The following is a 25,733-nucleotide window of genomic DNA, read 5'->3' as shown; positions in this document are numbered from 1 at the left end:
TGTGGTACGGCTAGGAAACATTGGGCATGATCCATTACTGTTTACAAACACTGAGCCGAAGAATGTGTTAAAGATGTTGGCTTTAATGGTGTCGTCGCTGCAGTCTTTACCATCAGGTCCTATCAAGGGAGGGATGGACCTTGAGTCTTTAGTTTGTTGTTTACAAAATTGTAAAAAGCACGGGTGGAATTGGTGCTTAGAAGGTTTTCCTCTTGTTTAATGTGGTAATTGGTGCATTCGGTCTTTATCTGGTGGCATAAATTTTTGTATCGGTTTTTGAAATTAGCAACGTGACCAGATTTGTTTTTCCGCCAGAGTGATCTCTTTTGGATTGAAGTTTCCTTATTGATATGGGTAATCTGCTTTTTGTTTTGTTTTTGGAGTTGTTGTTGGAACATATAGTTTGATGACTCTTTTGACTTCAAGTAAAAATATGTTGTAATGGTCTTCAACAGTATTGCATCCAGTGAATAGAGATTGCCAATCGAGGGATGAGAGATCGTTATCTATAAGATCATAGTTGCCTTTTTGAAGTTACAACTAGGGATGACATCGTTGTGGTGATTTTTGTGTGGACGTATGTTGAGGCAAAAGTCAATCATATTGTGATCACTACTGGAAAAGGGTTCTTTGGTTTGTATTCGGTAAATTAAATTCAAACTATTGCAGAAGATGAGATCGAGGCAGTTGTTCAGTCTAGTGTTGTTGGTTACTAGTTGTTCAAGACCTAGATTTGTAATAGCATTGAAGAAGGTTGTGTGTATGATTTCAGTTGTACAATTATTTAGGGTCCAGTCAATATGAGGTAGATTGAAATCTCCAAGAAAGATAAAAGGGTATGGGCAGGATGTAGCCCATGTTAGTAGTGTATTTAGCTTGTTTACATGTTCGATGTCATAATCAGGTGCTCTGTAACATAGTAAGAATCGAATTGTGATATTTAAGGATAGTTCACAGATGATGGTTTCAGGAAGGGCAAGCTCCTGGGTAACTTGGATATTTTTAGATGTAAGGATTTTTTATAGAATATAGCAACACCACCTCCTCGACGATTTTCACGATCTGATCGGTAAACATGATAGTCTCTTACTGTGGTAATGGAGTCGGGAGAGATGCATTGAGCCATGTTTCACAGACAAATATAATGTCGAAGTTAGCCATATTTAAGAGGATGAGAAATTCAGGTATTTTATTCACGAGGCTTCTTGCATTGAGTAGTTTGCATTTAAGTTCGGCAGCAGTTGGGATTGAGGTAGTTGGGGCGTGCGTGCCTAGTCTTGGGTGATGGTGGGTGGTGGGTAGTTTTGGGTGATGGTGGGTGGTGGTAGGTGGTTGAGGTAGGGTAGTGGTTGAGGGTAAAGTTGGGTATTGGGTTGCGTGTCTTACTTTTGATGCAGTCAGCATGGTAGTCAATGTACAGGTCCTTCTCTCCATTGTCTAGACGGGTTTTGAGTTCGATGCGGAGTGCACGGGAGCGGGCACGTTGCTGTATGGTTAAGTCAGGGCGGCAACGGAGGTTTTTGTGGTTGGTGTTGGTTTTGGCGAGTGAGTTTATAGTGTAAATGAGTTTACGTTTGCTTGATTCATTTTTGCAAATGATCCTGCACAAGCGTGGGGCCACAGAGCCGTCTCTATTTTTGAGCTCTCGGTCAATGCGGGAAATGTCAAGTATTTCATCGCCGGAGATGGTTGATGCTTGGTAATCTCTGATGATGTTTCGGACAGTTGTGATGTCATCATTGACAATGCTGTCTTCTAGTCCAAATAAGATGGCGTTTGGACGTTTCCGTTCACGCTCAACAGCTTCTCTGATGAGGATTGGGATATTAATATTTGTCTGGGTTGCGTTTATTTGTGGATTGGGTTTTGGATTGGATTGTGGTTGTTGGGTGGAGATGTGGTTTGTGGCTATTTGATGTTCAGGTTTTTGTGTTGTGTCTTTTTTTTCAAGGTTGGTTATTCTTTCTTTTATGGCGTCCAGGGATGCTAATATGGTGTTGAGGGATGTTTTAATGGTTTCGATGGTTGAGGATGTTTCAATGGTTTCAATGTTTGGGGATGTTTTGATGGTTTCGGCGGTATCATCTCTTTTAGACAGATCTAGTTTGGATATGCATAATTTGCAGAAATATGGAAACTCATTGGATGATTCTAGGTATCGAATCATTTGCTCAGGTAATCCCAAGCAGTCATGGTGGGTGTATTTTTACACAAGTTTCAAGTGAAACACATTTTGCCCACCAAAATGTGTTTCACTTGAAACACAAAATAACAAAGATGCTTCAGATATCAGAGCAGCTGAACTGAGAACTTCTGGGTTTATCTTTTAGTAAACAAAACACATTTACCATTTTAAATTCAGCCCCAGTGGTCTGCAATTTTGTGAGATTAGGAAAGGGGCTGATATATGCAATCTCAAATTTCCTCCTGTCATCATGTGATCACCCCTACCTGAACAACTCTTTTGTCATTTTATGTTGCTGTTCATCCACACACACACACACACACACACACACACACACACACACACACACACACACATGTTTGTTAATTAGTACCTTTAACTGTTTCAAAATTCATGGTGAGATGTTCTTATTTCTCTGTGGGTTGCACAAATAAAAAAGCATATTAACTGTTTCTTCTAATTAACTTGAAGACAAACATTTGCATGTATAATTAATGGTATGCATAATGAGTCTAAAACAATTTTGTATTTTAAATGGGAGAAAGCAATAACATTTAAAACTGTTCTCTCTCTCTCTCTTTGCAGCCTATAGCATTGTCTTCCATTAGGTGAGTACATTGTTTAACAATTACAAATTAATCACCTGTACTTTCAAATGTGTTTTGCTTTTTTAGACTTCTCATATTGCTATATAATGTTAAACAGCTTGGAGCTATATTTATATACAGCAGTTTGACTATATTTTAATTTTGTAGATCAGCACACGTGAAGATAGCATTCATTAAACTAGATTCTGCAGTACTGAGTTTTGTTGAGATGTGAATTCTGAGGATATACACACACATGCACGCACACCCCCAAGCATGCAACAGGATACACTGAAAAATAAAAGTGTTATATATCTCAGCTGAGGGATCTGAAGCCCATTACAGAGTATATATAATGATATGCCACAGATGAGGTAGCATTATTATGTTGATGACACTCAGGTGTATATCTCCATCCTGGAGAAAGTAAGTGATGTTGTACATGTCCTTTGACAATGCCTGGAAGAATAGGCATTCAACTGGACTCTGTAGGACAGAGTAGCTGTGGGTAGAAAGCTTCTCTATATCCAGTAGCTTACCATCTTTGATCCTGGCAAGACTTTGACTGACAGGGCTCACTAAGAGAACCTTCTCTACCATCACCACTGCCCTTTGGAACATCTTACCCCCAAGGGTGATGCGGATCCACCCTCTTCTGTGATGCTTAGTTGTACATCCCTGCCCCAGATTGTGGGATACGTTTTCATGGTGCCTGAAGCCTGTAGTTCTTTGGGGAAGAATCAGCTTTTGTTAAAATAAGTGGCTATGGATTATAGACTATCTAGTGATTTGCCATCTTTAAGTCTGGCTGGCATGCACTGTCCCCCTCCATCCCCCCACCCATCAGAATTAGTGTATCAGTTCTGGACTCGAGGCTCCTGTTTCATGAGCAAATCATAGACATGTTCATGAAAGCCTTTGCACAAATACATTTTGGCAATCAGTTGCACCCTTGCCTAGATGAGGATGTACTGTTTGTGTTCACTCACGCCTTAGTCACTTCCCAACTGGTCTATTGCAACAGGTTCTACATAGATCTTCCCTTGAAAAATATACACCAATATAGGGCCACCACTGGAGAGTTTCGTGACTCAGTGTGCTTTTGGGTGCAATTCAAGGAGCTGATTCAAGGAGCTGATTATCACCTTTAAAGTCCTTGTAAGGTTAAATTGCTTGTGGAACTGATTATTCCAATGGTTTCTTTCTATCCCAATAGATCTGGCATGGTGGGCATGCTGTGGATCTTTTTGGTAAAACAGTTTTGCCTAATGAGACTTCGAAGTGTAATATATCTTACGCTTCTGTGCTTGCTTTATGTATTTGAAAAGGTCCTGAAGACATGGCGCTTCATCCTTCCTTTGTAATTATACCTAATTTCCAACCCTGCTGGACTTTAGGAAAGCAATTAAGACCATTTCCCCTCCCCTCCAAACCTGGGCACTGGGAACAAGGTACTAATGGAGTTGGCATCATTAATATTATGGCTGGTTGCACAGAAAGCCAAATGTTTAGACTGGATTTGGCATTTTTATCCCTGCATTGAATCCTTCCCAAGGACCTGAGATATGCAGATGTTGGTGTTAAAAGTATTGTCACAGAATGTAAGCTGCTCCAAGTACAGCTAGTTTTTGCAATTGATTGATAGTTATTTCGTCACTGATGACATTGTTGTTATTTGCCTGATTTTCAGGAATTTTGGGTGGTTTACAAATTGTTAAAATAAAATAAAAACAATACAAAGAAACAAATATGACAGATATAACAAACCCAGACAAGTGAAAGGTTTCCATTATCCTCAACAAAGGACTCTGTGAAGAGCCTTGTGTTTAGGGCCTTTTGAAATTCCAGTAGGGTGGAGGTTGTTTGAATTTAGGAACCTCATTCCAGAGGGCAGCCCTCTTCTGTAGTTCCAATAAATGATATTGTGAAATATGGAACTCTGCCAATAGTATCGTGAGATTTATTGGGCTTCATAGTGTATTTTTTGTTTTGGTGATGTGTTTGATAATTGTATTTTGTTTTTCTTGTTCGCAACTCAGAATTTCCTTGAGGTGGGTGGGTTGAGAAGACTCATTCTGACTCTAACATAGGCTTTAATGCATTCCAGATGTTTGGGTCTACAATCCCAGAACTCCTGAATCATTAGATATTCTAGCTGTTTGGATTTCTGATGATTGTAATTAAGTTTCCAGGATTTTAAAGAAACTGATTTTTTGAAAGCCTAAAGCATAGAAAATTCAAGTGATGTACTGGACTCCAGAATCTTGCCTGAGGGTTTAAAAAGGAGAGTTAATACTCTTAATGAAATTATTAGAACTTCTTATTAAGCTTTGCTCATTCTCCCTTTTAAAAGACACCTCATACAAATAAATAATTGAGGAACCTTTCTGTGCTTAGAGATAAATAAGAAAGCTGAATGATCTGTTGCAATTTTGTTGATTCAGAGAACTGAGGTTGCTATTTGCATCAAAAATGTTTTAGTAAACTGTTACAGTAGTTTAAAATTTGATCATGTTAAGCTAGTCATATAGGAAGTGATTGTTGGGAAAAAGTGATGTACACATTTCAGAGTTAAAATAAAAGTGACAAGCAGGAATTGTTGCAAAGTTGCTAGCCTTCTCTGAAAAATATCAAAGATCTGAATTTTTGTCCTTGTAGATTCAAATAGTATATTGTATTTCTAGAGTGCTCATTCTCTCCTGCCTTTCTGACTCAAAACATTTCTTAATACTTTTTTTTTAAAGAATAAGAATTGCATAGAATTTGCAGCTGCATGGAAGAGACTGTGAGCTGTAAAGCTAGTAATTTTTAAATCACTGATCAGAATGAATGCTTCCTATTCCTGTAAGATGAGGAAATATTTTACACTAAAAAAGAACAGCCATTTCCAATGACTCTCTTAAGTTGTTTGACCATTTATCACATGACAAAACAACTATTATAAGGTGTAGAAATCAAGATTTCCATTTATAAGAATGAAATTGGGTGGGAAAGGGATGAAAAAAAGAAGATAGGGAAATCACCACGCTGCCTTTTAAAAAGACCTCTATTCCATATTGGCCAGAATTTCCTGAAAAACAATTTGCTGATAAGAAGTTACTTCCATTTTAGAAGCAAAATGGACTTCAGGCTGTTATTCATAAGAACTTTCATTAACAAAAAGGAGGTAAATATAGTAGTTTGATTTAATTTTATATAATAAAATAGTATGTAATAGTTCATAAGTTTAAAGTTAACAGAACATGAGAAAAGTATCCAAAAATGAAATAATTGAATAGATTATCTATATATTAATTCAAGGATTAAGCCTATTCTTTTACTATGGTACATAATGTAATTGTTCTTTTACTAAGGAACACATTTTTTTGTTTTTATGTATGCTATGGATAAAGAGTATTAAAATAATACTAACAAGTAGATATGGTTAAAACAGAATAGGAGCAAAGATTAGATATTTTTGTGCCAATTGTCCCTAGAAACCGAAACAACAACTATTTCTATCACTAAATAATATGCATGCTGAAACTTGAAAAAACAAATACAAGGCAAGATAAGATATGTGAGTGATTTTTTATCCAAAGAATACCTTTTGTATATGGGGAGCTTGCCTTTGGGGCAGATCTGTGAATGATGATGAATAATCTGACCCTGAGTATGAGACATTTTCTTGATTATATTTTTAAAAAAATATTTTTACTGCATCTGTCTTAATATTTTTCCATTTTCTTATTAATTACAGTACTAAATGTACTTTCCTGTATTGTAAATCTGTATGATTTACTTCCCAATTCCTTTTCCAGTTTTGTTGAAAACAGTATTTTAATGCGTAGGTCTTTCAGAAGTTTGGAGGAAAAGGAAATGGGAAATAACAAGACTAAGTGACATTAGTTCTCTGCTCCTTATTTTTATTTTTTATTTTATTTATTTACTTATCCTAAAACTGATGCATAACAGTGCAATGGTTTAAAAGATGCTAAAAAACAGGAGTTGTTTGCTCTAAAAGTACAGGAAACAACTTTGTAAACAGCAATGGATCATGCCCAGTATTTCCTAGCCAAACCACAGACAATTACAATGATCTAATACATATCGATTTTACAGAAGACATTGTTGAAAAAGCACTACCAATCTAAAACCATCTCTATCTATTGGACCGGATGGAATATGTGCCTACTTTTTTAAAAAGCTATCCACTGCCATAGCCGAACCTCCAAGCATAATCTTTGAAAAATCTTTCAGGACCAGCTCCTTGCCTAACCTATGGTCACAAGCCACGGTCATCCCCATCTTCAAAAAGGGAGACCCCAGCCTAGTTGAAAATTACAGACCAATCTCCTTATGCTGCGTCACTTGTAAAGTCATGGTATCAATTATTAACCAATCCATTATCCTCCACTTAAGAGACAAACAACCTACTCTTCAATAAACAATTTGGTTTCAGGAAAAAACTATCCTGTAATCTGCAACACTTACACTGCAAAAACATATGGACGACACAACTTGATCAGGGCAAAACAATAGATGCAATCTACATAGACTTCTGTAAACTCTTTGATTCAGTGGTACACGACAAACTACTCCTAAAATTAAAATCTTATGGTATCTCTGGACAACTGCATAACTGGATAGAAGCATTCCTGTCAAACAGACAACAAATGGTCAAAATTGAGAGTGTCCTATCAAATTCTGTACCTGTCAATAGTGGTGTCCCCCAAAGCAGTGTTCTAGGACCAACTCTCTTCATACTCTACATAAATGACCTCTGTGATCATATTAAGAGCAACTGCATTCTTTTCGCTGATGAGGTAAAGCTGTTCAATACCACAGACAATTCTGCTACCCTTCAAAAAGATCTTGACTATGTATCAGAATGGTCAAACAAATGGCAACTTCAAATCTCAACAAATAAATGCTCTGTCTTACATATTGGCAAAAAAAATCAGAAAATAAAATACAAGCTGAATAGTCAAGACCTTGTTGATGATCCAAGCTCTGTAAAGGACCTTGGAATACTCATCTCTAATGATCTAAGTGCTAGAGCCCACTGTAACTACATAGCCAAAAAGGTATTAAGAGTTGTTAACCTAATCCTAGGTAGCTTTTTCTCTGGTAATACACACTACTAACTAGAGCATACAAAACATTTGCTAGACCAATACTCGAATACAGTTCATCAGTCTGGAACCCACATTATGTATCTGATATTAGCACAATTGAGAAAGTCCAGAAATATTTCACAAGAAGAGTTCTCCACTCCTCTACTCGTTGTAGAATACCTTATGCCACCAGACTTGAAATTCTACACCTAGAAAACCTTGAATTACGCCGTCTTCGGTCTGATCTAAGTATGGTATATTAAATCATACATTGCAATGTCCTACCTGTCAATGAATACTTCAGCTTCAACCATAACAACACAAGAGCACACAATAGATGCAAGTTTAACCGCACCAAAGTAGATTGCAGGAAATACGACTTCAGCAACAGAGGGATCAATGTCTGGAATACTCGACCTGACTCTGTGGTTTCTTCCCCAAACCCCAAAAACTTTAACCTTAGACTGTCTACTATTGACCTCACCCCTTTCCTAAGAGGTCTGTAGGGGGTGAGCATAAGCGCACCAACGTGCCTACCATCCCTGTCCTATTGTTTCTTTTATTTTTCTTATATGTACCCATTTCATGTATTCATAACTATGTATATACTTATACCTATTATCTTGTAAGCAATTGACAAATCAAAACTAAAACTAACAACTGTAAAGCTGTGTGTGTGTGTGTGTGTGTTAATGACACCACCAAAGCAAGTCCAATATATTAATAGATAAAGTTTAGTAAATAATAAAAAAGGAGATATATACTGTGGAAGGGAGAGGATGAAGGCCACTAGCGAAAGGCCACTAGGGAAAGGTATATGCAGACCATGCAGAGATTATACAAATTTTCAAAAATAAAGATTTGCATTTGGCAAAGGATGCTAAAAGAACAAAAGGGGCTACTTTAGAATGTTCAGTCTAAAAGGTAAATAAAAGAATCATTCTGTCACCTGCTCAGTCAGGGCAGCAGAATCCCTACAGGTAAAGAAAGAAAAGGGCGCTACCCAAAAATGAAATTGAAATCCCAAAATCAGACTGAAATGGGAATGAAACTTAATTTTATTTGAAAGAGAGCCACGGAGGTAGTATGTTAATTTCTTTTTTTTAAAATAAATTTTATTAAGTTTCTAAATTTTAAAAAACATAAAACAAACCGTTATACATTATCAACATCAAGACTTCTTTTGCATTTCCTCAAATTTTTCAGTATATGTATTTACTTATTCCTTTACCATTGCATCTTGCTCTTACTATAAATCAATATCTTTTATCCTTACATCACAATCTTCTCCATGGTATATTTGCATATTTATATATTCCCTCATTCTTTTCCTAATTGCCATTTTATTTTCTTTTTATTTCTAAACCACTCATACCAGGCATACCAGGCTCTATAATAAATTGAACCTTCTCTGTCTTTTATTTTCATCGTTAGCCTGTCCATCTCTATACAATCTATTATTATTTTTATAACCATGCCTTCTGGTGGAACCCTTTTTCCTTCCAGAGTTGTGCGTACGAAATCCTTGCAGCTGTTAATATATGCAACCTGTTTTATTGTATTTTTGTGTTATTATACCTAATAAAAAAAGTTTCTGGATTAAATTCAAATTTTCTGATTCGTGATTTCTTCTATCCATTGTCTAATTGTATTCCAATATTTTTTTACTTCCTGGCATGTCCACCAGGTATGAAAATAAGTGCCTTTTTCTTTTCCACATTTCCAACAATTTGGGTGGTGGTATGTTAATTTCTTAAAGTTCATTTTCAGTTTAAAATATTCTTTTTCTTTTCATTCATTTTGGTATCACAATTTCATTACTAATTACGGTAGTCCTTGACTTACAACAATTTAATGACTGTTCAAAATTACAATGACACTGGAAAAAGTGACTTCTGACCATTTTTCAGTTATGACCTTTGCTGCATCCCCATGATCATGTGATCAAAACTCAGATAGTTGGCAACTGGTTCATATTTATGATGATTGCTATGCCTCAAGGTTATGTTGATAATTTTTTGCTAGCTTTTGACAAGTAAAGTCAATGGGAAAGATTCACTTATCAACTGCAGTGATTCACTTAACAACTAAGGCAAGAGGCAAAAATGAGGCAAAACTCACTTATCAAATATTTCACTCAACAACAGAAATTTTAAGCTCGGTTATGGTCGTAAGCCAAGGACTAACTGTAATGTGTTGGATAATTGCTTTTTTCCTTTAAATTTATAGTTTTCTATATTTCTCTTTTTCACACTGCAATTTGTTTAAAAGAAAGCTTGCAGGTTCTCTGTCTGTATTCACAATTTTTATCTGCATTTCTCTCCAATGTTAGAGACTGAGCTTTAGTGTTAAATGTCATTATGGTTGTCTAATATAAAGTTTGCCAACATAAGCTGAGTGAAGAATGTCAAATTACTGGCTTTAGGAGACTTAGTTGTATGTAGATGCTTCCAACAAAGACTAGAACGTGTTTGATTGATCTTAGTCCATCAAAACAAAAGAGTATCCTGGAACTTGATACTGTTGTGTGGGAAGCATCAGAAGAGCAATTATTAAAATGTGCTTCAGCTCAGCTTGACTGATGAATGAGGAACGCATTCTTGGCTAGATTGGCATTATTAATATGTACTATTTAATCAGATACCTCTGGAAGATTTAATTCTCATGCTGAGCTAGTGAATTAAGAATCATATTCATTCTTATCTCTTCCAGAACAATTTAAAACTATTTAGGACTGCAAGATTGAGCCTTTCATCAACAGACATCCTTAAGGGTCAGGGAGTTTTTATCCTTTTAACTGCACTTCACAGAATCATTTGCAAAATTATATTGAAGTCTACACATTAAATCCAAATGTTGTATTTGCTTTCTATAAAAAAATGAACCTGATCAGTCAGAACTATTTTATGAACACTGAGCAGATACTTTCAGTTATAGGATTGGGAGGAAAAGTCAAATTTGCTTTAGCTCACAGGGTAGGAGAATTTAAACCCTGGAGAAGAGACATATCTATACTGGAGAAGATAATTTTACTTGCATAGTTATGGATTCTTTTTTGTCTGCAGTAAAACACTAATACACTTATATCTGTAACAGTAGTGGTATTCAGCTGGTTTTCAGTAATTCGGGCAAACTGGTAGCAAGGATTTTGCATGGGTCACTGAACCGGTAGTATCTTCTGGCTGGCCATGTTCCCAACCCAATCGCCACTCCTCTCCCCACCCAGTCAGTCCTTATCATGCATGCACAACATCCTGCGCATGCCCAACATCGCTGACTGTGTTCTTCCCTGCCCAGTCACTCCTTAAGGTATTTTTTCCCCTCCAACAATCAGCTATTCCTATGATCAGCTATGGCAGGATTCCCCTCACTGTCTTACTGCTTCACCAAGGAGGCTTCCCTAAGCACCAGAAGGCCCCAAAATGGAGCATGGGGGATGCTGCACCCCTCCCCCCCCAGGCTCAGTTTTTTTTCCTTCCTGGGCCCCAGGGAAGCTTTCTAGGAAGCTTGTCTGAGGCCTAGAAGACCCAAAAAATGGGGGGGGGGGTGAGATTTTGCTGCAAAAAAAGCCATGCCCACCCAGTCACATAGCCATACCCATCTAGCCATGCCCACAGAACCGGTAGTAAAAAAATTTGAATCCTGCCACTGATGTCTAAGCTTCTGCCCGAAGCAGATCCCTAAGTGCATGGCTAAAATGGCTGCAGAGTAGAAAGTTATTGTTGAGTTTGTTGCAAAATCTGATACACACAATATAATCGTCATTTTATGGTCTAAAATTGAGCCTAGGTTCTCCTCATTTATGATAGAGGCAAACAAGATGCCTTCATATATCCTACTTTAATGATTTTCCTTGCTGACTTGTATCTTGGTATAAACCAGAGTTCTCCAAAGAAAACCAGGGTCAATGAAACTGTGATGACCCAGAGTGTAACACAAATGTAACAAAATCCAAAACATAAATAAATGTCCTTTAATGCCTCCAATTTGGCCCCACTGTTCAATAATTCTCAGTTGGAGATAAAACATACTCAAAAATAGTCTTCAAAAGAAAGCAATACAATCTAATCTTAGTGAGCAGACAGAGGTGAAATAAAAAACCAAACAAACTACAATGATGAAATTTCCACAATGGATTAGGATAAGTAATTACCAAATTCAAGGAGATAACAAGGCACAGTCTGTTGGAAGGACGCCAATCAACTTCAGACCAAAATAACACATGCTTTGCTTCTGGCAATGCTGTGTTGTAATCGTCTCTCTTATATACTAGTCTCCCCAGCTGCAACCAATGAGGAGGATCATGGCCGCTTCCTCGGTTGTAAGCCAAGTTGTTGCCTTCTCCGTTCCTCCCTGCGTGTCCTAGGATGAAGAGGGGATGGGCTGGTTCTTCCTCTGACTGCCCAGCCGGTCTCTGCCCTTCCCCAGCCTCCTCCACAACCTCCGGAGCCACACCTCCACTCCCTGTCAGCTGTTCTTCCTCTCCCTCAGAGTCTGACTCTACCAAAGGCATAACAGAAACTGTCCATTATTGTTGCTATTATTTGCAACACTGTTAAAATCATATTAAATGATTTTTACATAATAAATCTTTGGTGGTCGATGAACAATCAAACTTCATGAAGGGGTTGAGAACTGAAGAGTTAAATCACCCTTGGTTCAAACTGAGTGCAATGGGATTAATATTGCTATTCAGAACATTTATTCAGGCTTAGTTGTGTGACTGAAGTTTTTCACTTGAAACTAGTATCTAAATGTCTATGTAATTTTCTTCTATCTGGTCTTCATATTCTTTGTCAGTATTGTTCTCTTCTGTTAATTTATTTCAAATTTGCCATTTCTCCAGATGTTTTAAGCATCCTTGTAACCTGGTTCAATATTCTCCAGTGGATCTTGAAAAATCAAAATCAAGCCACTGGCAAAAGCATGAAATTTATACTTATGTGCTTTGATTTGTAATCCTTTTATTTTATTATCTATTGTCTAATGTCCCTTTCAGCAATTCCAATACCAAGATTATTTGTAAATGATACCCCTGTCTTGTTCTTTTCTGAATTTCACGTGGTTTTGTCAAATCTACATTCCCCATGACCCAAGCTTTCTGGAGTCTGTAAATGGACTTCAATCTATGTAAAAAATCCATATTTTCAGCTACTTTAAACATAAAATCCCTTTTCAGAATGTCAAAGGCTTTCTCTGCATCCCAAAAATTAAACAAACCTGTATGTCATTGTGTTGTTGTAAATGTTCGTTTATGTTCAATACTACTCTCACATAGCCTTTTAATTTAGACTTCTGGGTAGAAAACCACATTCATGTATGTACTTCCATAAAACTTGTTTAAGTCTTTAAACTAAAATTGTGATTTATACAATTTATAATCACTATGAAGAAGGGAAATTGGCTTGGAATTTTTCAGAGAGGTTAAATCCTGTCCCTTTTTGGATATCAAAGATTTATAGGCTTCCTTCCATAAATCAGGCATAGATTTTATTTTATTTTTTTGGATTCAATTTAGTTCATCCAGTATGTGCAGTAGAAAAAAGAATTGTAACTACTAGTTTATAATCTAGACGATTGGAAAGTTGGGATTTTTTTCCTTAGACAATGCTTGGAATTAGTAGCTGCATAGTCAAATCCTGCTATGTGATGTAAAGGAAGCAGAGGACAATGGTTAGCTGATTTTGGAGGGGATGAAGTGTCTTCAGATTCAAGCGAAGAGATTTCAAAGTGTTCAAAACTCAGATAGTCGTATTTGTCACATGATATATATGCAGGAATTATCTACTCTCTTTTTATTGAATGATTTCTCCTGCCAAGCATCTTGGCTGTTTAGCTGTTAATGCTCTATTAAAGAGCTTGGAGATCTGGCTATGCCAGCTGGCTTGGGCCCCAATGGGGGAATATCATGCTGGAGTTGGTTGATGGACCAAAAGACCCCCTCTGCTCTGCACATCCTGTTTTATTCCTCCCATCTTCTCATAATTTAATTATAATTCGTATTTTTATTGTTATTAGAAATATTTGTTTTAATGGTTTTATTTCTTTTAGTGTAGTAAGCTGCCCAGAATCACTTTATTGAGAGATGTGGCAAACAAATTTAACCCATACATACCTACTTACATATGTACATAGATAGATACATTATAAGATTGTATCAAAGGCAAAATGTGTTGTCCCAGAAATGTTTGAACTATTCTTCCTCAACTTCCTAATTGTCTTAATACTGCAGTTCCTAGAAATTCAATTACTATCAAAATTCTGAGAATACCAAGAAGTTCTCAGTATAATGCAAAGGTTTAAAAAAAATGTTATTTTAGAAAAAAATACATACAATTTTAAAGAACATGTTTATCTGTAATTCAGTGTTTCCACAATACCGTTTCTCATTCCAGTGACAATTACATCATTGTTCATTTTAGGCATGACTTTTCTTTATTTATATAATAATATTTTATTTAAATAGAAATAGTAAGTAATAGGAATTTTAATTCTCTTTCAAAAGTTCTAGTTAATTTAATAGCAGCCCTAGACAGTACAGCTGAAAGACTTGAATATGTGCTTGATTAAACAAAAAGCTTTTGGCTATGATAAGTGCTAAATATTATGAATATATTTCCTTTGCCATTAGGATAATGCAAATTTCATTGTGTGTTTTTTAGTATTTTAGTACAAATGCTAACTTTGTAACATTATCATTATCATTATCATTATCATTATCATTATCATTATTATTATTATTATTATTATTATTATTATTATTATTATTATTATTATTATTATATCTCCAGAACTGGTCAGAACCTGCTGAATATCATCTCTGGTTGGGAGTATGATAGTTTAGGCATTAGGTCAGGAAGTATATTAGCTAGCTCTTCCTAGGTGCTCTTCGGAATCCTATTTATAGAACTTTATGGTGCTTTGTGGAGTGAGTTCTACTTTTATAATAAGTACTGTGCACTTGTTGAGCTATTATTATTTTAAAGTCAATATTTTGGGAAAGATTGTTTTAGTGTATTTACAATGTTTGTAGATTAATTAGTTAGTACATTCTATAGCCTCATCTACCAGTTCTCTGTATTTAGGAGTTAAAGATGGTAATATATATCTTCATTTTGTTCACAGCTTCTGTCCAGTGCAAAGTCAGCCATTTATTATTTTATGTGATGAATCCATTCTATTTATGATGAATCCTCTTTACTTGGAAAACTGCTAGTTATTCTGTTTTCTCAGCTGGTTTTAGGAATATATTTAGAGTTCACGTGGGGACTAAAGTGCTAATAGTGTTTTTATTCTATGAATGATAGATAAGTCTACAGACCTTGGATATTCTTTAAATGGCTCACAAAATGCTACTTTATTTTGCAGTAATATGTTACCTGCCATGGAGTATTATTGAAAAGAACAAGAGGGAATTTGTTATCTCAATGAAGTTTGTTGTGTTGAAGCAAGGAAATTAAATTAATAGACAAAACTATTATATTTGCATACTAAGGTGGGATATGATAATAAGACTTATTTGCTCTATGATCTTGATTGGAAGAGGAAGATTTGATTTAGGTTCTTTCCAGTGCTCTTGATCAAGACTGCAGAATAATAATAATTTCACTAACAGCTTTGCTTGATTCAAATCTCTGTATTTAAGTCGGCCCGCTTACTTTGTCTAACTTACCATCTGTAGAATCTTTCTACCACCAAAATATGTCCTTTCTGCTCTTCATATTACTCATCTGATGCCATTAAAACTGAAGGCCATCCAATTTTGCCCAAGCCACATTGCTAGTTCCTTAGCATTTTCTTGCTCATTGTCTGGCAAGTTGGTATTTTCTTCTCTCTACCAGAGTGCTCCTCCTTCAATAGATATTAGGAATAGTCTATCAGTTAACTTCATTTAGTGCCAAAATTTTCAGAAAAAATATAGCAGAAAAGGAATTTGCAGATAAATTATTATTATTATTATTGTCATTGTTATTGTTATTATTACTATTACTACTATTATTATTAGTAGTAGTAGTAGTAGCATGTTCTATTCTTGCAATGATAAAATAGCATGCAGTATTACTTTGATTCTAGATTTATTTATTTACTTTTGTCAGTTATATATTCTACATTTGGAACATAGTAAGTGTTAATATTAGTCCCTTTTTGTGTAAGGTGAACTTGTTTAGCCAGAATAATCCCTTGAAGGATTTTTGCTGCTGCCTCAGTTCATTTCTCATGGGAAATAATCGTTGCAATCTAGTTACTTGAATTATGTCAATTTAAAAATCAATCAGCAATGAAGCTGATATCTCTATAATGAGTTGTCTTATAAAATGAAGCTCCCAGAAAGAGAAGCTAATGTCAGTTTGAATAGCTTGTAAAAGTAAAGGTTGCTTGTGTAAAAGTCTATTTATTTGCTTTTTTAAAAATCAGGAAACAAAAAAACCCTATAATTCTTTCAGGACTAAACTCTCTATAATACAACTTTTTTCCTATTACCCACATATGAGATATGTATGTGGAAAACATACAGTGTCTTAATATTCTAAAAATTGCAGAATTGTTTGGGGAGAATTCTGCCCTCTGCACTTAGGCACAGTACCTGACAAACCACCTCAGTTTCTTTTTCACTGCTACAGTTGTTAGCATATTTTGCCCTTGAGTTCTGACTGTGCCCAAGTAGTGTTCTGTTTAAACTCTTCATTTGATTTCTTTTATTCTCTTTATGCTCAAAGACATTTAAGAGGTCTGCCTTGCCCAATTTATAGCATGTTGCCTTTCTGATTTGCAGCTCGAGTTCCTTACCATTTTGGACTTTTTTGCTATGTCCATTTTCCTGCTTCCTTCTTGGGCCCATTTTAATCCATGCTGTCCAGTGTTGAAGGGAAGTGTCATGTCCCTGTCGTAATCTGATTCTGAAGGGGAGGCCAAGCAGCTGATAGGGAATGGGGGTGTGGCTCCGTTGGCTGTGCAAGGATCTGGAGAAGGGCAAAGTCCGGCTGGGCAGAGCAGGGGAGAGGTAGAGCAAAGCAGAGGGAATTCAGAGGAAGATCCAGGCCCACCCTCTTCATCCTAGGGCACACAGGAAGGAATGGAGAAGGGAGCAATGTGAGTGGTGTGGCTTATGGGGGAAGAAAGCGCCCTGATTCCCTTCATTAGCTGCAGTTGGGAACACAGTGTTTAAAAAGGGAGGTTGTGCACAGCAACTCATGGGAAGCAAATCGTGAATTATCTTTTATGGTCGAGGCTTATCTGGGTTCCTGGCATCTTCCCAACTGTGTGTTTTTTGTTGGCCTTTGAAGTCTGCAGTTCCTTAGTCTGACCTGTCCAGTTAATTGCTGCAGCGTGATTTGTGTGGATCTTTATTTACAGTTTATATGTACTTTGTTTTTGGACTGAATTTGGACTGAAAGGTGGAGTATTAAAGGGACTTTTCTTACTTATGTGACTGTGTTGCCTTTGTGCTATGCCCCGGGTCATCACAGGAAGATATTTCCCAAACACACACTTCTCGCCTCTAAATTATAGTTTTTGTGAGGTGTATATTTCCAACAGATTAAGTGGCTAACTAGACGTATGCAGTTTCACAATAGATAGACCATTCCAAATGGAACTTTTCAGAAGTCTCTCTTATCTGTTTTATTCCATCCTTCCTTGACTCACACAACTTCTTTCACTTCTGGGTTAGGGAGAAATAGTAGAAGAAGAATAAGTATTTTCTAGGCCTCTTTGATTCCAAAACCTTTGTCTAGATATCATCAGTGACTTCCAAAATCATCACTTTCCGAACCTGCAGCCTTGTCCATCAGTCAGTCCTCTAAGTAGTTTATCTGTTCTTTGGATCCTGGTAGTTTCTCTTAGGTCTCCAAATGCAGATTCATCCTCCAACTGCTTTTTGATAAACCCAGTATCTCCTGATCACAAAACCAACTCCAGAAATGTCCAGAGCCATGTCTATTGCTGAATTCTTCATGCTTTTATAAATGTTAAGCTCTAGAGCACACATGTCTGCATTTAGGTGTTTTAATCAAGTGATATTTTTCAATGTCTAGTAATCCTAAGGTATTGATGCATTTAGGAACTTGTTTCTTAAATTAAGTGGCTAAAGTTTTGATACATTGTATAGATATAGCTTCATGATGTATTATTAGAATAATTATGAAGATAACCCTTTATGAAAGAAAGTCTGTTTGTGGCCTATTATGCATCAGCTTTTTAAGGTTAACACACATTTCCATTGCCTGCCTGCCTGCCTACCTACCTACCTACCTACCTTTCCTTCCCTTTCCTTCCTTCCTTCCTTCCTTCCTTTCTGGGATTCCCTGCTCTTCTTTGTTTTCTTTTAATGAAAGTTTTCCAAACTTCTTTCACATTAAAATCACTAAGACAATTTACATCATTCCCAGATGAAATATGTGACCTCGTTTTAAACATTCTGGCTGTTTTGCTTTGTCAGCATAGATAAAACCATGTGTAAAATGGATGTTTTTCAACAATTATGTTTTTTGCATGCCTCATTTTATGAGTTATATTCTAGAAGTATCTTAGCATTTTTCATATGCATTGTAAAAGACCTAAGTAGCTCAGGTTACCATACTATAGACTATAATATTTTCAAATTAAAATCTCTTATTACAGATCAACAACCCTTTACTTACTCCTTTATTCCTCATACATGTATATATCTATTATACAAATATTACTCTGAACATTTTCTCTTGTATGATGACATGTGCTCAGAATAAAGCCTTCTATATATATATCCCAGTAAAATAGATGTAAAATCTGAGGAATAATTTATTAAAATGGCTCTTTTAAGTGTTTCCCCTATTTTTGCTATTCTGTTCCCTTCCTTTTCCTTTTGTCATTTCCGTTATCACAATGCAAGCAGAAATTCAGTTAAAAATAACATTTTCCCGCTGTGGCTTGGATATTTGTATTTTAAAAGTGTGATAAGACAATAAGCAGTATCACACTGATTGGACTCCTCATCCATCTAGTCCAACAGTTTGTTCTCACAATGGCACAAGGAAGCCTGTTAGCAGATGGCTAATACTCATTTTTCCCTATAATTTACATGAATTGGTCAATTTCTTTTTTGAAGCCAGTTATGCTGGAAAGAAATATCACATCTGGTATAGCAAACTCCAAAGCTACAATTGGTTTTGGAGAGAAAAATTTATTTAATCTGTCCTAATACTTTGGAGATTCAATTTCATTTGGTGACTGCTGGTTCTAGTATTTTGGGATCGCTTTTCCTTGTCTACTCATCCACACCATGTATAGTTTTATACATGTTAACAATGTCCCCACATTTGTCTCTTTTCTAGATTAAAAAGCCCCAAAATGTTGCAACTATTTTAGAGCAGGGTCGCACCCCTCGAGATGATATTCAGGGGTGCGAAAAGTCCAGGTAAATAATAGGATATTGGCTATATGTTGGCATTTTTATTTATTATGCAATGGATTAACTTTGTTTTCCCTTTTAGAGTTAGTATCGTTATTTAGTGGCCGCCACATACATAGCTGAAAAGATTCAATCCTACCATATATTTAACGCGTTCAGTAGTTCCAAAGCTAAATTTCAGGGGTGCGAGGTTCGAGTGAAATTTCTTTAGGGGTGCAGGGCAAAAAAAAAGGTTGGAACCACTGCCTTAGAGGAAAGTTGCTCTAGCCCCTTGATCATCTCAGCTGCCCTCTTCTAAATCTTCTCTTACTGTTTTTACCACTGAGTAATTTAGTGCCATTAGCAAACATTGTCACGCCCATTTCCAGATAATTTATAAATACGTTTAAAAGCGCCAGTGCTAGGCAGAACTCTGGGGAATTTTTGTTAAAGGTCCATTTAGTCCTGCTCCTTCCCCCCCATTTGGACAGTTCCTTATTCACAAGAAGACCTGTCTTTGTATTCCATGCTTGTTAAGTTTACAGAAAAGTCTTTGGTGAGGGACTTCATCAAAGGCTCTTTGAAGATCTAATTAGATGGTGTCTGCTGGTTCATCCAAACATGTTTGTTAACACCTTTTAAAAAACTCTAATAGATTAGTTAAACAAGACTTCCCTTGGTGAAGCCATGCTGGGTATCCTTGAGAAAGACCTATTATCTCCAGATGTTTAGCAATTTTGTCTTTCATAATAGCTGCCATTATCTTTCTCATCCCAGATGTTAAGCTGATGGGCCTATAAGTTCCCGGATTCCCTGTGAACCTTTCTTAAAAATTGGAGTTACTCTTAATCTACTTCAAATCTGTGTCAGTGATAACTCATTAAACGTTACATTACAAACATTACAAATCCAGCTACTATTTTGTCTGTCCTAATCTTGTATCCTAAAGCCATGGTTGAGTAGTTGGAAATTTAACCGATTGAAGATGAATCAGGACATCTCAGGAATCCATATTAATGAGAAATTTAAAATTCTTTGCCCCTATACCACAGAGAAGATCTGAGATAGAGAGAAAATTACTGACTTGCTCTATTTAAAACGAGGATTTTGCTCTATTTAAAACGAGGGTGTTCTTTCTGGTGCAGCCTGAAGCTCCACTATCAATGGAAGGTAGAACAAATCTGAGCAATCAATCAATTTTATTTGGTGTTACAGCTGACTAAGGTTTAACCTGCATTTTAAAATATTTCATATTGGGTCAAATGCCCAAATCCTCTAGGCAGAATATATAAAAAGTACCATAAAAGTAAATGTTTTTCCAGTTGAGTCAGTTAAGTCATTTCTGACTGTAGCAGGTGGTGCTCAGATGCTTCTTAGCAAAAGGAGCCAATGTTGTCTGAAGAGATTTCCATGGTCATATGGCCAGCATGACTATATGCTGAGCTGCACAGAGAACTGTTGCCATCCCACCAAAGTGGTACCTATTTATCTACTTGCATTTGCATGCTTTGGGATTGCTAGGTGGGTATGATACAACCAATAGTAATATTTATAATGGTGAATAAGACATAAGATGTTGTTATAGTGTTAAATTTAATTAGACATGCAATTAAATCTGTCCAATTCAGTTTTAGAAGCCAAATGTCAGCAGCATTTTTCAAGACTACAGAGATCTGTATTTCACTATACTATGCACTATACTACGGTATTCACACAAAAGCCAGTTGTAAGGGAAACATTACTATCCATATTAACATTGTGAAAGGCTGGCGTGTCGGTAGTAATATGACATTTAAGAGCCAGTTTGCTGCAGTGGTTAAGGCAACAGCCTAGAAAGCAGATGATTGTGAGTTCTAGTCCTACCTTAAGCATAAAGCTGGCTAGCTGACCTTGGCCAGTATACCCTCTCAGACAAAACTTACCTCACAAGATTGTTATGGGGAAAATAGGAGGAAGGAGGTGTAATGAATATGTTCACCATCTTGAATGAATGAATGATTGAATGAAAGCTCTGCTTCAGTTAAACTAGAATGGAAGTAGAAAAGAAAATATTGTAACTTACTGTTATTTTGTTTGACATACAGATAGTCCTTGAGTTATGACCATAATGAAGCCAGGACTTTCAGTTGTAAATCATGACAGTCATTAGTCAAGGCACCCACGTGATCTTTTGATAAGCAAACTTAGCCACTGTAAAGTGAATGTCATGGTTGATAAGTCAACTCCATGGTTGTTAAGCAAACCCATTGTTCTCAATGGGCATTTTTTTCCTGGAAAGCAGAAGTAAACAAAGTACAACAAAGAATGTTGTAAATTGTGGTCACGTGACTGTGGAGCACTATAGAAGGCATAAATATGGGTCAGTTGCTGAAGGCCCCAAATGCATTCACATAGCCACGGGGTGGCGTGCAGATGTCAAAACTTCAAATTTGGGTTGAGAGTAACTTTTTTCAGATCTGTTGTACGTTTGAATGGTCGCTAAGTTATAAGTCAAGGATTACCTGTATTGCCATTATCTATATTTTTCCAAAAAATTATTCACTGGTGTGACTATCTTCTAAGAACAACTTTTAAAGTTATTGTATTCTAAGAATTGATTTACCTAACTATTAATCTCAAATAACACTGTTTAACCATATGGTATAATGAAACTATAAGATTAGAAGGAGCCATTTACCTACTGAATCAAAATCCACTATTCAGTGCAGGAATCCAGATTTAAGCATCTCCAATAAATGACTATCTGGCTTTTCAGACATTATTGCAGTATGTATCCGTAAACGGACTCTCGTGTTTGATCATACTTACAGCAAGTGAGATTTTTCTTCTTATTGGTGTTTTACTCATCACTCAAGTCACTTCATTGCTTTCAGTTGGTCAGGATACCAGATGCCCCCATCTCATTACTCAGGGTAAGGACTAAAATCTCAGCAGAATTTATGTCTAAATTGCAGAAAATATGGAACAGTGACAGGTTTAATCACTTTGATGGAGGATCTACAATCTGTACTGGGAATCGAGCACAGGAATATTGTCTGTGTTGTTTGTGTTGGAATTTTCAGTCACTTTTGATAATCCTGTTTGATGGCAGTGGAATTTAGAGATAAATTTAGAGATATGTCCCACAGGACATATTAAGTGAGTTCTGGTTGTTAGTCTAACATTCCTCATAATTCCATCTTGATCTTGAATGTATGCATTAAACCAGGAGTCGCCAACATTTTGGACCTCAGGGACCACCAAACTCATAATTTTGAATCCCAGGGACCACTAACTGGTTCTGTGGGTGTGGCCTAATTTGTGGGTGTGGCTTGGTGGTCATGTGACTGGCTGGGCATGGCTTGTATTTAAATATTATAAATATTTATATAAATATTGAATTTTTTATAAAAAAGAACAACTTTTTCCCAAAATCAGGCAAAGCAGGCAGGCAGATTGAGTTGCTCACAGAATCACAGATTCATTCAGAAATCTATCAATCTGCCATTGGCTAGCTTAGTCTGTCACATAAAATTTGCTTGCAAGTAAATTTATAAAATTAACTCACAAACACACACCAGGCAGATTGAGTTGCTCACAGAATCATTCAGTGATCTATCTATCTGCCATCGGCTAGCTCAGTCTCTCAAATTTGCTTGCCGTGAGTCTACACTGAATAATAGAACCTTCAGTCCTAAGGGAGGTTCGTCGGTGCTTAAAAGCAGAGCTGAAGATCTAAAGACTAGCTAGAAAGCAAGAAATCCAACCATTTCCTGCTTCCTAGCTAATCTAAATCTCCCGGCACAGCAGAACACCTGATGGTTGGAAAAAGAAAAAATAGCAATTTAGCAGGCAAGTTTGCTGGGTAAGGAGTGAGTGGGCGGGTTCCCGCGGGCCATGAGGGCAACGCAGCCTTGTGTTTCTGCGCAACCTGGATTAATTGCTTTGGGGGGGTGCTCTGGGGATGAGATTTCTCTGTGGCCCACCAAAATTTTCTCACGTACCACCAGTGGGCCACAGCCCACCGGTTGGCAACCGCTAGATTAAACCACTACCAGACAGTATCCAGAGATTATTATCCATGTATGTAACAATGTAATGTTTTCCATCTAAATTCAGAGCAGCTCTTGAAATTCTGCATTGGCCTCCAATGTCAGTAATAATTTGAGGTAGGCCAAGAAAGAGAACCTACACTCAATTGGAACAGAAATCCTTTCTTGTCAGTTAAAAAAAAAAGATCAAAGAGAAGAAATTCATTTTGTGTTGGATGGTGTGAAATTCCTAGAAGTGTATTTATAAAGTTAAAGGTTATTCAGTAGCCATGTCAGTAGCCATGTCATTACTGGGGAAATTAGATCTAACCTCAATAATACCTACTTTAGTTGTTTCCTGTCTGGACAACTTAATATAGCCTAAGTAGTGTTACCTCTGAAAAGTTTTCAAAACCTTTTGGCCGTTCAAAGCATAATAATAAGCAAGCTATTGGATGAAGCAAGTAATAAGAAGCATGAATGCTCCTTGTTAAAATAAATTCATTGGGTTGGCATAACTCAAAGTACTGGTTATGATTTATAAGTGACTTGGAATCAGGCTATTTTTTTAAAAAGCGTGTTTTCCCTTTATGAAGTTTTGTGGTCTCCAATATCTTCAAGAGAAGATCCTGTGAAGATTTCCTCTCAGTTTCCTTCCTGCTGGTTTGCAGGAACTTTTTTGTTCAAATAACCTTTGTTATATAAGTTGCTTAGTTGATAAGCTGAAAAAACACTGTACATCTTGTTAATGCATTTCTAAATAATGTTTTAAGCTGAACTTTTAGTTTTTTAATGCCTTAACGGTAATCTGTTGATGTGAAACAAATCACTAAATAATCTTCAATAATAATACTTTCTATTTGTTATATAGAAATCTTCATTATTCTTTAAAATGATTTATTTAACATTTTGGTGTTTAGTTTTCTCTTTTTCAACATGGATAACTGTGTATTTATCTGTAAAATAAACTATACCTTTTGAATTTAAATTATTGTTTAAGCTAACTCTTCATTGTTAATCATTTGAATTATTATTAGAGTTAGGTGTTAGTTACATGTTAGAGTTATATACTCCAATATTCATTAAAGCACTCCTTAAACCTCTGCAAACTATCATTTGTTTCTATGTGTTTCATAGATATGAAAATTTATGTTTGAGTGACTGGAGAATGCTAGTGACATTAGTTATGTATGTGAAAAAATAGAGCAACACTTGTTTTCTCATTAACTAAACCTTTGATTATTTAACTATTGTAGAGCAAAGGAAGTTTGTCACTTAACCCATCTAGTTTCTCTCTTTGTTTTAATGTGCTTCTAGTTTCCTGTCCCCTAATTTTACTTTTGTTTTTAGTATTAACTTATTCCCAAGTTAAAAAAATCTTGGAATATCTTATATTTCTATACTGTATTAGGCTTTGATAAAGAGGTTGAGCCAGTTTATGAAAGGAAGGTATAAAGTATATGAATATTTTAATCACACCCATAATGTCTGAAAGCATTTTAATGGTGTAAAGATTGTTTATTTACAGACTACTGTGATATATTTTATGTAGTTACTGTATATGGAGAAAGTGGGTGAAATATATTTTATTTAACCAGATTCTCTCATGGAGTCTATATTTGTTTGTACCTTTGTGAACTCTGAGTTCTGTTTGAGTTATCACTGTAGTTTTAGATATAATTAAACTAAATATAATTTATGGGCTTAGTTTTCAAGTCGAGTATTTTTTTATTGATTTTCTGATACATATTGATATAGAATGTACAAGAACTTCTAAAAACTAAAAGCTTTACAAATACATATACTGTATATATTAAATTATATAAATTATGTTATATTAAGCTGCCATAACGGAAAAATAACGTGGAGGAGGAGGAGGAGACTATATATATTCAATGCATTTTGCTTAATAAATGGACTTCTGCAAGCAGTCCGCCAATGTATTCTTGTACATTGTGTTTATATAATAAATATATTTTTGTGTGTTTGTGATTTAATTAGCAACCTGTACCCTATATTCAAAGATTATAAATATTAGAATAATAACTTTAATTGGAACTGCAAGTGGAAGGTTTCTGGATAAAACAGGAACTGGAATAGGGGGAAGGCTGGTAAATATTGCCTCACCCTACATATAAACAGCAAGAAAGCTCTGTTGAAATCAGAAACTTTCAAAGTTTCTTTCTACTTCTGTTTACAAAAGGCTTATGCTGGATCAAAACTGACATATTAAATAGGGCTGAAATTTATATCAAGAACCAGGAGGAAGTCTTAGCCTTTAGAATATGTATTCCAGTCAACCATCTGCATTTAATTTTGATTACTAAAATAAAAAGGGTTGTTTTCTGAAAACAAAACTTTGATACACTTCTAGGATGAGCTGTACAGTATATATTTATCTTACAAATTATTCTAATTATTGTTAAAAAATGTTCTGGGAGGTGTTGCCTGTTTCATTAGCATTATTTTTAAAATTCAAGTTGGTGA

General features: G+C 36.0%; 1 protein-coding gene across 3 annotated transcripts in view; it reads left to right on the top strand.

Annotated features, from left to right (window-relative positions):
- PTPRE (protein tyrosine phosphatase receptor type E) overlaps positions 1 to 25,733 on the top strand; it is a 132,419-nt gene that overhangs the window by 46,951 nt on the left and 59,735 nt on the right. The window contains exon 2 of one of the 3 annotated variants that reach the window (XM_026670694.2): positions 2,771 to 2,793. The exons of the other annotated variants lie outside the window; for them this stretch is intronic. The gene's annotated coding sequence lies outside the window, so the exon portion shown is untranslated. The remainder of the gene's footprint in view (positions 1 to 2,770; positions 2,794 to 25,733) is intronic. 3 annotated transcript variants of the gene reach the window in all.

This window comes from Notechis scutatus, chromosome 4, assembly GCF_049901735.1.
Source record: "Notechis scutatus isolate UNSWTSFEM ecotype Mainland chromosome 4, rNotScu1.2, whole genome shotgun sequence".
In the NCBI taxonomy this organism is placed as follows: domain Eukaryota; kingdom Metazoa; phylum Chordata; class Lepidosauria; order Squamata; family Elapidae; genus Notechis; species Notechis scutatus.
Note: the sequence above shows the minus strand (reverse complement) of the source record. Positions and strands in the feature narration are given on the sequence as shown.